Source organism: Sus scrofa, chromosome 2 (genome assembly GCF_000003025.6).
Source record: "Sus scrofa isolate TJ Tabasco breed Duroc chromosome 2, Sscrofa11.1, whole genome shotgun sequence".
NCBI classification, from domain to species: Eukaryota; Metazoa; Chordata; class Mammalia; order Artiodactyla; family Suidae; genus Sus; species Sus scrofa.
Window position 1 is genome coordinate 48,409,018 of NC_010444.4, and position 16,206 is coordinate 48,425,223.

At 45.0% G+C, this 16,206-nt stretch overlaps 1 long non-coding RNA gene across 1 annotated transcript in view; it reads right to left on the reverse strand.

Moving 5' to 3' along the window:
• The window catches only part of LOC106509423, a 46,046-nt gene continuing 35,402 nt past the window's right edge, over positions 5,563–16,206 (reverse strand). The window contains exon 3 of the long non-coding RNA XR_002341575.1: positions 5,563–5,884. This is a non-coding gene — a long non-coding RNA (uncharacterized LOC106509423). The remainder of the gene's footprint in view (positions 5,885–16,206) is intronic.

Here is a 16,206-nt window from a genome sequence, read left to right on the forward strand (position 1 = left end):
AGGCACCTACTATGTGCCAGGCATTGGCCTCATTGAATTATGGAGGCCTTGGACTCCATGATTGATGGGGTCAGTACATGGTGTGTGTATGTGTGTGTGTTCACACACAAGGTAGTACATTTGTGATCTAGATGGAGAACTGAAGGAAGAGGGGAGAAGTTCAGAGTACTTAGAAGATGGGAAGATTATGGATCAGAGGCGTATAATAAGAGTGGACGACCAAGACCAGCTTTATGAGATGATGAATTAGGAAGCTTCTTCGGGGGTTAGGTAGTAAGTTCCTCCCTCCAAGAGGAGTAACCAACCTGGACAGAACAGTGGAAGCTGCAACTGTGGGGACTGATGAAAGAGTATAGTGGGAACCAGTGATTCCCTGAGCCAGTTCTAGGAGCAGGCTAGAAATAGGCCTTCACCTCTCCTAGGAGTGTCTACCTGGCAGCACCCATGGCTGCAGATCATCTCTGCTGAATGCCCTGGGATTCCCTTACCCTCCACCTAGCGCAAGCCAAACCCACCTACCAGTCTCCAAAGCCAAGTTCTACTCTGACTTCACTAACATGCATACCTCCGAGATATTGTGGGTTCAGTTCCAACCACTTCAATACAGTGAGTATCTCCATAAAGTGAGTCACAAGAATTTTGGGGGTTCCCAGTGCATATGATAGTTATGTTTTACACTATACTGCAGTCTATTAAGGTGCAATAGCATTACGTCTAAAAAACAACATCTACACCTTAATTTAAAAATACCTCATTGCTAAGAAATGCTAACCATCATCAGAGCCTTCAACAAGTCATACTCTTTTTGCAGTCATATTGTCAAAGATCACTGATCACAGATCACCATAACAAACATAATAATAATGAAACTTTCGAAGCATTGCAAGAATTACTAAAAACGTGACACAGAGATGCAAAGTGAGCAGAAGCTGTCGGAAAAATAATGCCAATAGACTTGCCATTCTCAATGTTGCCAAAAACCTTCCTTTTTTAAAAAATGCAAAGCAAAGTGCAATAAAATGAGGCATGCCTGCACCGTCAGAAGCATCAACACACTTGGAGGGTCAAGAGCTGGAGAACCACTGTGGATTCCCTCGCCCCCACATCAGTCACTTATCAACTCCTGCTGATGGTTTCTGTCTAACACCTCCCCAAATTTGCATTCTTACTGCCATGTCCCTAGGCTAGGGTCCACTCCACATATGCCTCAGTTGGAGCAACTCAACGTTGGCTGTTCAAAGCCTTCTATGACCTAGCCCCGTCCTACCTCATAAACCAACCGCCCACCCTCCCATTGTTCATTCAAACGAGCCTCCTTCTTCTATCAATTTGTCCGCTTTGAGGCATCCTCCAGTCCTTTGTCCAGACATTTCATCCATCTGGATTTCCATTTTCCTTATGTAGGCGTTCAACCCCCTCGTACCTCCTGCCCAGCCATTCATTCAGTAAACATGAATGAATGCCGACTATGTGCTAACAACCTACCAGGTGCTGGAGACCCAGTGATGATCAGGACAAAGTCCCTCTGTTCTGGGAACTTATGTTCTAGTGGGAAAGCAGTAAATTAAAGTATGGTGAAGGAATAAAGGATGACCCAATGTGTGTGTCTGTATCAGACAGGGTGGTCAGGAAAGCCTTTGCTGGGGAAAAGATGGTGGATTTGAGACATGAATGAAATGAGAGGTAGGAATTCCCTTCATGGCTCAGTGGTTAAGGAACCCGACTAGGATCCATGCGGACACAGGTTCAATCCCTAAGCTCACTCAGTGGGTTAAGGATCTGGCATTGCCGTGAGCTGTGGTGTAGGTTGCAGACATGGCTTGGATCCTGCACTGCTGTGGCTGAGGTGTAGGCCAGTAGCTGTAGTTCCAAATGGACCCCAGCCTGAGAACTTCCATTTGCTGCGAGTGCAGCCCTAAAAAGCAAAAAAAACAAAAACAAAAAAAGAAAAAAAGAAAAAAAGGAAAAAGAAAAGAAAGAAAGAAAAAAAGAAATGAGAATTAATCCTGTGAAAATTAAGATAAGCGCTTCAAAGTCTCCTTAGAGATCACCTAAGTTCTTTAGAAATCGCTATTCCAACCTCCAAGGCCCACTGCTGAGATATTCATGCACCCCTAAGCATATCCTGCCTTGAGTTGCTTTTCATCTATTTGTGCCTAACCAGATGGTAAGTTCTTTAAGGGCAGGATCTAGACACCATGTCCTTAAAGTCACAGATAAATGGGGTGTGATTGCATGCAAGGATCACCCAGCTAAGGCAAAATAAAGGAGATATCATTTCACTTTAATTCTAAAATGTCAGAGTCCAAGAAAATTTTTCTTCCCTGTGATTTGAGGACGATGTTTTGCACGTGTCATTACCATAGCAGAGGTCTTCCTAGCTGGAGGCGAGGAAGCCAGCTAAGGCAGCTCTGTCTGATTTGAATCCATAAGCAGGCAATAAATTCCTCATGACTGAGGCAGAAAATGCCACCGATAGCTCCAAGATGGAAGGACATCTGCTGACAAACTATCATTGAGCTGAAGTCACAGTGAAAATGCTGTCCTGAAGATGTGTCTGACTTTAGCATAATGATACCAGGATAAATCCTAAGAAACATTTCATGATGAGCAGCCATGGAGGATCGATGAAAACGATACCGAAATGCATCTAGAGTTTATCACATTGAATCTTGCTTTGTAAATAATTCTAAAGGACAATACTGTTCGTATTTTTTTTTTTAATGTAAGGTGTTTTTCCGTTAATGCATTTAGCTGTTTTAATAAAAAAGCTATATTTTTCCCAATCAACTAACACATTTTAACTATGTCCAACCACTGAGGAGGATACTGTGAGGCAGATGCAGTAGTGAATGAACAGATATGGTCCCTATCCCCAAGGAACTTACAGTCCAGCAGAGAAGATGTGCTAAATAAAGTCATACTGTGAACTGGAGTTTGGCACTGGCCACCACTTGCCACCTGCCTCTACATGTGTGAAATCCATGAGCCACGGCAGCCGCCAACCTGCGGCACCCCTGGAGTGGATCTCAGGGTGGAAATTGGGAGTAAAGCACTCTGTGCTCTGGGAAAAATGGAAAAACACGTCTTCAGATAGTCAGATATTTTCAGAAGATTTTTATGTGCCCAATTCTTGCATCTCCTCATATCTAGAAAAACACTACACTCCTTCATGGTGATGTCTGCCCCTTGTGGCTGGTGATAACCTTCACGAGTCCAGCAAGAAAACTTTTGTAAAATGGTAAAATGTGTGCCTGCCTGCCTGCACCTCCCCCTCACCTTTATCATATATACACTGATATTATTTCCCCCTGCCTCTTTGGGGTGGTATTTCACAGTCATCTTTGAATGCAGCCACCTCCAAGGGTGAGCCAGTGAGCCCCCCACCCACCCACCCCAGGCTGTTAAAACTCAGGATACTGGCCCAGATTGCTGAGGTGCATATCAAAGAAATGATTTCAGTGAGCCCAGATCTCTTTTGTTCCAGCCACCTGCCCTTAGTTGCAAAAACTCCTACATATCCTAGCTCCCCCACCCACCCCACCCACCCATTGGGCAAGGCCAATGGAAGAAAACCACATCTTTCTGGACCCCACATTGGTACCCCCCCATCTTGAAGGGAGCAGTTTCCTAGGGATACCTGAGATGCTGTCTCCCAGGCTTAAGTCCCAGTTTCACCCCAAAGAAAACCTTCAACGTTCGGGTTGTGCATTTTTTTAAGTCAATGGTACCAATAACTAGAAAATGACAAGTATGCAAAACATTGCAATAGAGAAGCACAGGAGCTACTAAAGTGTTTGCAGAAAGGGGTGGGGGTGCGGAGTCAGAGGAAATTCCCTAAAGAAGGGACATTTCATCCGAGACAGAAGTTGACTAGTTGGTGTAGGAAATGAGGTAGTCAGTGTAGGAGCATGGGCTTCCATGCATTCTTTGGTATGACCACTGATTAACACTTGTGGCTTAAGGGCTCCAGGGAGTAATATCCCCACAAGCCTTGTTCACTGCAGGGAATGTACCTACTACGCCCAGATGGACCTTAATCTCTAACCCCCTGCAACTCAGTTTATGGGACAAAAAGGGCAAAGAAACTATGAGACTTAGGGGACATTTCCACCCCTAAGACCCCTCCTGGACTGATACAGGTAATTGGGCAAGGCCAATGGGAGAAAACTACAGCTTTCTGGACCCCACAATGGTACCCCCCCCCATCTTTAAGGGATAAAAATCCCTATAAGACAACAGAGAAGGAGGGCTCTTCTCCCTGCTCCCAGCTCTCGTGGGAGCTATTTGCTTTCCTGTAACAAAGACTCTGCATGCTTGCTACCTGTGTGTTCACAAAGTTAATTCTTCGGCTGCATGAACAAGAACCTGGAATCTGGTAACATCTTTCCAGCATCAGAAGGTGGCACAGAATTATGTTCCAGGCAAAGGATACCTCATGTACCCAAGATCACCAGTAGGGAAGAACTTGGCAATTTGGAAGAATATCAAGTTCAGTGGGGCTGGGGTGAAAGAGGCACAGGATGGGGCCAGGAGGGCAGGAAGAGGCAAAACCAGCCTTTGTAATAGAATTCTGGCTTTACCCTGCAAGCTGTGAAAGCCCATTTCACTTTGGATGTTGGGGAAGCATACTCTGTAAAAACGGAATCATCTAAAGCCTTCTGCAAGAAAAATTTGAGCTGAGAAATGAATCACCTTTTAAGACGAGAATCAGCTTTAATTAAAGGGAAACTGAAGAAAATCCCTTGGACCTAAAAATACTTTTGTTTATCCAGGCATTATGTTGCAAATTGCTTTTCTTGGCGCAAAAAAAGAAGCTGGAGGATAAAGATTATTTACAACCCAGGTAGTTAAAGAACCTATTTGCTTACAAATCAGATTGAAATTGGTCCCCAACAAAAACCAAACTACATTATAGTCCACTTAAGGGACAAATTTCTTAGCTGCCATTCTGTGGAAAAGATAAGGACTGTCTTTCTGTCAAATTGTTTTGACAGGCCTGTTTTTTACCCATCTGAAATGAACCTTTAATGTTTGCTTGTGAACGTGAACTGTGAAACATGTTTGAGATAATCATGGGGAATCATAAACATAACTGGAGATTGTAATGGTTGGAAAATTTGTAATTATTACTAGTAATGTCAAATGTAAACATAAAAGAGATCAAATGCTTTTTTCCGTTTCTTTGCCTAAACCCTACTATTGACCAAAATTACAATATGGGGAGTTTGAAACAGCAGTTGCCAGTGTTTCTTTGGAAGCTGTTAAAATAAAAATGGGTCGTGGCTCAGCAGTTAAGGAACCCGACTAGCATCCGTGAGGATGTGGGAGCAAACTCTGGCCTGGCTCAGTGGGTTAAGGATCCGGCATTGCCATGAGCTGTGGTGTAGGTCGCAGGTGCAGCTCAGGTCCCATGTTGCTGTGGCTGTGGTGTAGGCCAGCGGCTACAGCTCCTATTGAACCTCCAATTGAACCTCCATATGACTTAGGGTGTGGCTCTAAGAGACTAAATAAATATACAAAATAAAATAAAATAAAAATGGGATCTTTGGGTAGAGTTCACTCCCTCCCATTAACCTCGACAATGGCTCTCACCACCATGGGTCCACGAACTTGCACACCTTTTGCTGTCATTGCCCCACCTGGAATTCCCTTCTCATTGCCAGATCCAGAGCCTAGGATGCCATACCAAATGATTAAGAAGCCATTGCTACTTACTGGTAAGGAACGCACACCATAAATTCAAGTCCTTGGAATGATGGATGAATAAACATCTTGAAAGTTGCGACTCTAAATCCAATTCGCTGCCTTTTGCTGAGTTCCTTCTTTAGGCAGGGAACAATATCCAAGGAAAGAACAGCTGTTGCCAGAATTCAGCCTCTGTCTGCTGGTGCCGAATTGAAATGCAGAGACGGTTTTGGGTAAAGGAGAAAAAAATAGCTTTACTGCTTTGCCAGGCAAAGGAGGGTCACAGCAGGCTAATGCCCTAAAGATGGTGCCCCCCTATTACAAAGAATTGCGAGGAGCTTTATAGTAGAAAGAAGAAAAACAGGTTTTCAGATAGGAATCCGGCTTGGGACAAACATGCATTCTTCTTTGGGGGAATCTTAGTCATCAAAGCTGGAGTCAGGAGATCTTGGTATGATTATGACGGTCTTCTGGGTTATTGCCTAGAATAACAGCACTTGCAAAAAGGGCATATTGATCAGAGATGAGAACAAACCAGGAAAGTTCCTGAAAAACATCATGTACTAATAGTCTTTAACCCACAGGCAATTATGCTCAGGGTTCCTAATCTTTAGCCTATGGGTGATTGTGTTTAGGGTGCAATTAAGCCAGGGAGAAGGACAAGGAAGGACTCTAAGCCATTCAGTTATAAAGTATTCTTTTCTAAAAGAAGCATAAGGAATATAACTTTTCTCTTAGGTGTATAAGATGCCTATGTCATTATATGTATCCCTTGAGAGGGAACCAGGATCCTGCCCCAAAGGCTGGACTATTGTCGCTTGACTGTTCCTCCCTTGTCTTCGCATCCCCTTCCTTCCCTGATCAGCAGCTGTCTGAACCTGTCCCTAGGAACTCAGGAAAGGTCATGGAAGCCAAATGAAGCCCATTTCCTGAGAACAAGAAGTGAGGGACACAGAAAGGCTTTTGTGCCAGGAGCCCCATAAGGCCATGCTCCGTTTCACAGCTGAGAACAAATCCATAGTCGAGCTGTTACCAGAATCTGGGTTCTTGTTCATGGGGCAGAGGAATAAACTTCGAGAACACACACTCACAGGCAGCAAGCCACAGACTTTATTACAGGAAAGCAAAGAGCTCCCAGCACAGACACTGGGAGGGGGAGGAAGAGTCCCCTCTTTCTATTGCTCTATGGAGGTTTTTATTTCTTAAGGACAGGGGTACCAATGTGGGGTCCAGATATCATTCCTGTTTCCCATTGGTCTTGTCCAGTCAGCAATATCAGGCCTTAGCCAATAGGGTCTTAGAGATGGATATGCCCCATAAGTTTTATGGCTACTTTGTTCTTCTTTCCCCTAGACTGGGCGTTGCCATTCTTCACTTTCTTTTGCTAACAGTCAAATGTATAGGTCAGGGGTTAATGTCCACCTTGATGTAAAACAAATGTACCTTCAATAGTTAATCTTCCAACAAGCAAGGCCTGTTTGTCTAGATTTACTTTTACAAATCTTAAACCATGGACATTAATCAGGGAATATATCGAAGCCCATGTTTCTACACTACCTACCTAAATGTTTATTCATGACTCTGCCTCAAAATGACATGCTCCATGAGTCAAAGTGGCAGTCACTCACCCACTGTTAAGAAAGCATGTGTTTTGTGCTCCCCCTTAGCCACTGAGGTGAGAGGGCCAATGAGCTACCCTCATCCTCTCCTCCTGCCCCTCAAAGGTCAAAGTACATGTAGCAGATGACCCAGTTTCTAGACCCATTTGTAGCCAGAGTGAGGCAGCCTGGCTCACATATAAGTTGAGCCTGTCCACACTGGCCTCACCAAATCCAAGCCAAATGGCAACAAAATAGGGTAGGAGTAATCCCGGATATATGGTGCTTGGTCAATCTGGTAGTATTATTGAGACAAATCCTCAGATCACTTAAGATAGTAACACCTTGGCGCCTTTTCAGAGTTTCTCGGAGAAGGGGAAAGATGGCAGGACCAAACTTATCAGAAGGCAGAGGTCAGGTGGAGAACAGTACTCCTCATGCTGCAGAGAAGAGACGAAGGCGAAGTACATGTGGCCTCAGGGTTACTTCTGAGTACACAAACTTTCAGGCATTGCACCCCAAGCTGTATCCACAAACCAACAATCAAAATGGCACCTTGGTGAGTTCCCATTGTGGCACAGCGGAAATGAATCCAACTAGGAACAATGAGGTTGCGGGTTTAATCCCTGACCTCGCTCAGTGGGTTAAGGATCAGGAGTTGCTGTGAGCTGTGGTATTGGTCACAAATAAAGCTTGGATATGATGTTGTTGTGGTGTAGGCCAGCAGCTGTAGCTCCGATTAGACCCCTAGCCTGGGAACCTCCATGTGCCCGTGTGTGGCCCTAAAAAAAAAAACAAGGCACCTTGGAAATCTTCTGGTGTTGGATCTGGGTGGACAATCACATCAGCTCATTCAAACCAAGAACTTCCATGTTTCATGCCCCACGAGTCTTTCTGGGTCCTCATGGTTCAGAATGTGCCCCACAGAGACGGTCCCCAGGACTCCAGCAGCTAGATGTTGCAGTCTTTGTCATTCCAAATCACCACAGCTGCTCCTCTCCAGGCTATCCTAATTAGCAGCATGGCACTCATTAACAGCTGGTGCCAGTTTAAACGTCCCCCGCCCATGTGGAGCAGGAACTATAAAACCTCCCCCAAATACATCCTCCTGCAAAAGTGATGCATTCCTGGAAACATGTTTGCTGATATGGGTCTGACAACTTGCTCTGCTAGGATACAAGATTCTGATCCCTACCCCCACCACACCCACACCCTGCCACCAGTCAGTCAGGTGGGACAAAGCATCTCAGAGGGATACTACCCCCACACAGATTCCCAGTGCTTAGCTGAGCACACAGTAGGTACACAATTACTGTTAGCTACCAGCAGCGCTGCTATTCAGCATACATGCACCAAGACAGCACAAAAGGTATCAAAATGTGGGGAAACTCTCCTACTGGATGTTAAACAGCCACTTCCCCAATGCCCCTATAGACCTTAGGTCCACTTTCACAGGATGCTGTGATGCCTTCCCTAAGGACCCCGGGAACATCCTCATAATCCGGCATCCATTCTGATTGGGCAGTGCCTTAGATGCCAGTCATTCAATTCAGTATCGTGCCTGGCTATCATCATCCTCATTGTTTCATCGCAGGTTAGTAGATGCAAACGATTGCTTTTGGAATGCATAAGCAATGAGAATCTGCTGTGTAGCCCAGGGAACTAATCTGATCGCTTGTGATGGAACATGATGGAGGATGATGTGAAAAATAAAAAGAATGTATACATTTGTATAACTGGGTCAATTTTGTTGCACAGCAGAAATTAACAGACCATTGTAAATCAAGCATAATAAAAAAACTAATTAACAAATGTAAAATACACACAAAAAATTCAGTATTGTGCCTGGCTATCACCTTCCTCATTGTTTCATCATTATTTATGGGCTCTCATTCTCACTTTCATACCCAGGAACTCAGCACTGCCTCCAGTTTCTCCCGGACCTCTCTGACTTCTCCTTCTCATGCTACACAGCAGAGAGACCCTCCTACCCTCTGCCCATCCCTTCAGTTATGCTATTATCTGGCTCTACACAATCCCTGAGTCATCTCACCCACAGCCATGATTTCACTTACGATGACTGAGGATTTGTCAATCCCTGTCTCGGGGGTTGTCAATTCAGCTGGGCTGGACTTCTGTTTCCCACCAGCCCTTCCCTGCATAGTTCTGGTTTAGTATGGCCACAAAAGACGTTTTACAGGAGACTTGGAAGGCAGAAGTGAAGGAGAGACAGTTTTTGTTTTAGTCTCAGAAAGCCCCAGATGGTCAGCGGGCACTGATGCCACTTCCCCGGTCCTCCTCACCCATGTGAGGCAACAGCCAGGCAGGTGGCTCCTCCTGCTCCTGCTGGATCTCTCCCATCAGCATCTCTCTTTGCTGGACCAGAGAGAAGCTCTGTGATGAAGGAAACCAGCATCTCCTGCATTGAAAACCTAAAGGCGATGAAAGAGCAACTCATCCAGCCCAGTCTCATGGGTCCTGGCTCATCTTTGCAGATTCCCTTTAGTTTTGCATCCCCACATTCCGTCTATCTTCCTTCCCTGCCGGCCCTGAAGACAAAAACTTACAGCCCTACATAAACTGTAGGGCTCTCACTGCATATTGCCAAACCCCTATAAATCTGTATCTGTCTATATCTCTATGCATATCCATAAATAAAGAGAACGAGCTCCTAATGGTTCTGCTTCTCTAACTGAACTCCAACCTATACAAAACATTCACCAGTCACCTAAGCCATAAATCAAGTGTCACCCCAATTCATCACTCCCAACATCTGAGAATCCACTGAGCAAGCCATTTCACCTCTCAACCTGTTTTGTTCTCCAAGTTCTTGGATCTTTTTGTTCTGTTCTGTTTTATGCTGGGATTTGACAATGGAACTTTTCTTTTCTTTTCTTTTTGTCTTTTTAGGGCCACATCCATGGCACATGGAGGTTCCCAGGCTAGGGATCCAATCAAAGCTGAAGCCGCTGGCCTATGCCACAACCACAGCAATGCGGGATCCGAGCCACGTCTGCGACCTATACCACAGCTCACAACAACACCAGATCCTCAACCCACTGAGCAAGGCCAGGGATCAAACCCACATCCTAATGGATGCTAGTCAGGTTCATTAACCACTGAATCACAGTGGGAACTCCGACAATGGAACTATTTTCGCTTTATAAACAGCAACTAGAAAAGCATGGTAGAAAAAGCATGGCAAAAGGGAATTCACCAGCAGCTGCTACTTAAGGGCTCAACAAAGAACTGTGAATAACCCAAGTGCAGGTCAGGTTGCCTTTTCATCGTCTCACAACGGGGCAAACATTAAACAACCAGACACGATCCCTGTCCTTCCAAGGACAAGGGAAAGGGTGCCCACACTTGTAAGTCAGAGCCTTTCACTGCAGAGGATTTGTTGCAACCAGTGACAAGCATTGCACTAACTGGGGGGCTTGGCAGCCGCCTGATTATTAAAAATGCCTAGAACAGAAATGCGTCTGTGTTTATTTATCACAAAGGCGACAGGAGTTGCTAAGCAAATTCATACTGCAAACAGCAGAAATGGTAGCCCACTTAAGAGGAAGAAGCTTAAGTACTGGCCTTTATGTGCACATAATAAATATGCTCTTTATCTATCTCCCTCCTTCTGTAATGATGCTCTGGCGTGGATCCTAACACGTCCTCCCTCTTCCCTTTCAGCATTTGTCTTGTGGGTACTTGATTATAATGGAACTACATTTCCTTACAAATCTTTTGTTTCTCCAGCCTACCATTCATCATCTGTTAACCCACGAAACATGTATTAAGTGCTTGTTGTTTGTCAGGTGCTGAAATATGACAGCTGATTAGTAGAGGGTTTGTATGGGTGGCATTTCCATTCTAATGGGGAAGATCATCTATCAAGAACTAATCAAATAAATGACATCATTTCGCTTAGTGATAGATGCCACAACATATACAAAGTTGGATAAGGGATAGTGAGTGTGAACGGGTAGTCAGAGAAGACCTCCTGGAGGAGGTGGCAACTCTGCAGGGATGCAAACATTTGGAAGGAAATGTGGCCGTTTGAGCAAAAGCTTCCAGGCAGCAAGAACCTTCCCTAAGTTCAGCATTCTTCCTGTGATATGTATACATAAATAAGGATTACTAACTGTTTCTCCCTTCAGTTCCTGGGACAATCCAAGCTCTCTTCTGCCTTTGTTCATTCTGCTCTCTTACTGGATCACTCTTGCTCCTGCTTTCATCTGAATGCCTCTTTGCTTTTTTTCAAGTTTCAATCCAAACACCCCTTCTTCAGGGAAGTCTTCCCTGACTCTCCAAGGCAGGTCATCTTTGTGATTTTCTCTGCTAACACCTGCCTTTACCTTCATAAAGTACAACTGTTTATATGTGGTATTAGGCTTCTCCAGAGAAACAGAACCAACAGGAAATATATATAGGTCTATCTATTTAGCAAATTCCAGAGCTATCTATAATACCATATAGATATTGATAGATATCAATATAGATAAGTAGTTCTAGATACAGACAGATGGAGATAGATTTATTACAGGATTTGGCTCAAATGGTTATGAAGGTTGAGAAGTCCCATGCTCTGCTGGCTGCAAGCTGGAGAACCAAGAAAGCTGATGATGTAATTCAGTCCAAGTTCAAAGGTCTGAGAATTGTGGGGCCAAGAGTGTAAGTCCCAATCCGAGACTGAAGGCCAGAGAACCAGAACCTATATCCTAGGGCAAAAGAAGGTAGGACCCAGCTCAAGCAGGGAGAAAATTTATCCTTCTTCTGCCCTTTTTTTCTTTTTCTTTTTAGGGCCAGACCCTTGGCATATGGAGGTTCCCAGGCTAGGGGTCCAATCAGAGCTACAGCTGCCAGCCTACGCCACAGCCACAGCAATGCAGGATCCAAGCTGCATCTGCAACCTACCCCACAGCTCATGGCAATGCCAGATCCTTAACCCACTGGGCGAGGCCAGGGATTGAACCCTTAACCTCATGGTTCCTTCCGTCTGCTGCACAATGACAGGAGCTCTTTTCCTCTCCATTTCTGTTCTACCCAGGCTCTCAGAGGACTGAGTGATGCCCACCCCATTGGTGAGGGTGATCTTCTTTGCTCAATCTGCTAATTCAAATGCTAACCTCTTTCAGAAACACCCTCACAGACACACCCAGCAGTAACGCTTTATCAGCTAATTTGGGCAACAACAAATAGCCCTGTCAAGTTGCCCCATAAAATTATTCATCACATACATGTACTTATTTAACACACAGAAAGCATTCAAATAACTGCCGAATGAATGAACCCATGGATGGATCATAAGACGGCATCCAAACCAGGCAGGTTGAGAATTGACAAAAGGGTGGAGGCGGAATACAAAGTGGAAAAGTTATTGCAAAAAAAACAAATATTTAGGGAAGAAGGAGAGACAGTGGAAGGGAAGCCTGCTGAGAAATCAAAAACAGAGGGGCTGGGTTAGAGGGGAAAGGGGCTGAGAGCACACCAGGCAGGACATGGGTCACAGTGGCAGAGAAAGTCTAATAGCAAAACAACAGCTGTACTGCAGGCCGTCCCAGCAAAAGCTTCAGCACTGTTCAGAAGGACAGCGTCATGTGTGCCTGAGATGCAAGGTCTGAGGGGCCCACCTGGATCACCGGCTACCTCCAGCATAATCCTCCTCTGCCTGAACACTTTCGGCACTGGGCAGGATGCTCATTCCTAGCATCCGTTTTGCATCGATCCACACACAGAGTGTCTTTTCTTCTCTACCGAATCCCTTAACCATTCATGAGACAGTGGCCAAACCATCCACAGTCTGATCACCCACCTCTGTGACAGGTTTCAGTTTAAGACCCCCTCTGCAGGGTACTGCCCGAAATAGCACCCAGAGCACGAGAGGTGGCTGAAGCCTGGTGCACTGGGACAGCTGTGACATTGGGAATTGTGATGGCATAACCTTCTCGAAAACTTTGAAACTGACAAACCCACCCGTTGGCTGGAGGCCTGGGATGGCTTTGAGCCCCACCTGCTTTCACAGGAGAGGTTACAGCAGATGCTCTTGTATTTCATTGCGTGGCAAATGAATGCAATGTGAGAGGAGAGGAAAATAGAACCTGGGAAAGGGTGCAAACCTTTCTGGGGCACCCTAACAGATGGGGCCAGACATAACGAGATAACACAGCTTCCAATCTCAGGACCAGCTGCTGAGGCGTGACTGCTTTCTTAATGCAAAAGGAAGAAATTCTCCTTGAAATGAAAAATACAAGGCAGACAACATATCCAAGGAGAGCTGGAGGATTGAATGACCCCTCAGCATTCTTTGGGGGAACCAGGAAGTTTTACTGAAAATGCCACTGCAGGTGGAGCCGATTCCTTGTTACCTGCTCAAACTGGATGAAAACAGACCCCGAGCATTCTGTGTGCACAGGGCACCCGCATCTCTGATTAACGTCATTTTGGACAGTTTTCTCCTTGGAGCTATCATTTCCCCAGATTTCTTTTGCCAGAAAAATAACTAAAGAGCTCCAGTCCCCTCCCTTCCTGGGATATTTTTTAAATGTATCTATAAAAGGATATCTTAAAAAGGAGTTCCTCAGATTTTGACATGTAGATAATTGACTTGTTACAACTCACAAAAGAGCATTTGTCATTTCGAAACGACCAAGAGCAAGACGTGCTTCTTCCTCCCCAGATGAACGTGGAGACACTTGACTTATTGCTGCCATTAAATTGAAGTGTTCCGCTGATTATTTGGTATTTCAGAATTCCTTATATATCATCGCCTTATTTTGGTGATTACAAGTTTAAGAAGAGGCACTTGATTTATAGGCGACATGAGGGAGGAGGAGGGAGGGGCCAGGAGGTGGAGCACAGGCAAGAGGCTCAAGGAAGACACAACTGGAAACATCTGTTTGATACATCACCCCCTTCTCTACAAATTGCCGCCCTGGGATATGCCTACATCTGGGAGATTTTCCTTACCCCAGCTTTGGCAGATAAATAAAACAAGGAGAAGGGGGCAGGGGCAGGAGCGAGGAGCAGGGTCCATCGCTCTTTCTACATTTGGATGTGCTAGTCCACTGAGGGTTCTGCAGCCCCTCCCCAACTGGGGGTAGAAGAGAGGAGTTCTAAAGTGAAATGCATCCTATCGTGCTGCCTGAGCAAGCCAGGAGATCTAGGTCCGTGTTCACAGTGACAACGAGAGCGCTGGCTCCAGCTGGACACAGCTGGATTCTGAGACGCATCAGAGCAGAAAATGACTTCTTAGGCTCCAGTGAGTCCATCAATCAACCATGTTTATTGGCAGCTGAAGGGAGGATGACCAGTGTAGCAGGCACTTCGGAGGGCCCCAGAAATGATTAGACGTGATACCGGCCCCGGATAAACTTACAGCCTAACTGGGAAGACCTGAGTGACATGCCGACTGTCCCCATCAGGTTAAAAACTCCTATCAAATGTATCATAGGACAGCTATGTATAAGTGGTACCTGGTTCCTAATGCCTCTCCCAGCTACAAGTTAGTGTCTGAAATTTCTTCCCAGGCACAAAGACCTTTCCTCTGGTGACAAGAGGCCAGGCTTGAGTTTCAACCCCCCTAAAAGGACCCTGACGGGTGAGATATGATCAGTGCTAGATTTTTTTTAATTGGAGCATGTACACACACACCGGGGTGGCCAGGATGGTGAGAGAGACTAAAACTAGTCTTATAGAGAATACATCAAGAAAATGGGGCATTCTGCCTGGAAAAGAGAGGGGATATGAGAGCTCATGTGTGTCTGAAAGGTTGTCATGGGAAGAAAGAAGCAGATTTATTTTGTAATCACTCCAGAGAGAAGAGTGAGTATTGCTGGTAGAAAGCTGCAGAGAAGCAGATTTTAGTTCAACATAATCCAGCAATGAGAGCTCTGTGGATTAGAGAGGTGGTAGATAGTGAGCTCACCACCATGGGGAGGGTGAAAGGACAGTCTAGGCAGCCACATCAGACTCACTGCTTAGAGAATTCTGCATTTTGGCAACAAGTAAAGCTAGATGCAATTTAAGGTCCCTTATCTCTGTAAGATTATATGATTCTGTCACTTGAAACTTGAATTCACACTAAAGTGAGAATGGTTTTTTTGGGGGAGGGGGGTTCTTTTGTTGTTGTTTTTTTAGGGCCGCATTCACAGCATATGTTAAGTTCCCAGGCTAGGAGTCAAATAGGAGCTGCAGCTGCCAGCCTATGCCACAGCCACAGCAATGCCATATCTGAGCTGCATCTGGGACCTACATCACAGCTCACAGCAACACTGGATCCCCAACCCACTGAGTGAGGCCAGGGATCAAACCCTCATCCTCATGGATACTAGTCAGATTTGTTTCTGCTGCACCACAATGGAAACTCCCAAGAAACGTCAATAGATTCTTTCCAGAAAGTATATGGTATTAAAACCAGAGGAGAATTTATAAAAAGTGATGAATATGTTGATGGAATTCTATGTGCCCCTAACAGGAGAAATGGACTTAGAAATGGATAACGACTGTGAATGCCCTTTGCAACAATGAACTTGGCATCCTAAATTGGAGAGGCAAGAAGAGATATGGAGTAAGAACAAATGCATTGGCCTTAGCAAGTGGTTATAGGCTTTGGCTCTAGCACATAGTAGCTGTGTGGCTTCGGGAAAGTTACTTAACCTTTCTGAGCTTCATCATTTTCTCATTGGCCAAGTGAGGAACTAATGATGCTACTCCCATAAAGACACTGAAGATCTGACAAGATAATTTATGCAAAGAATTAGCACAGAGCCCGGCTCCTAGCAAGCTCTCAATCATTATAAGCTTTAAGAGCAGTACTACACTTCCTTAATTTAAGACGCACAATTTTATATATTCTAATGTTTTTGAAATCAGAACATGTCTTATAATAGATATTCACATTGAATGTATCATTTCTCTCCCAGTATAC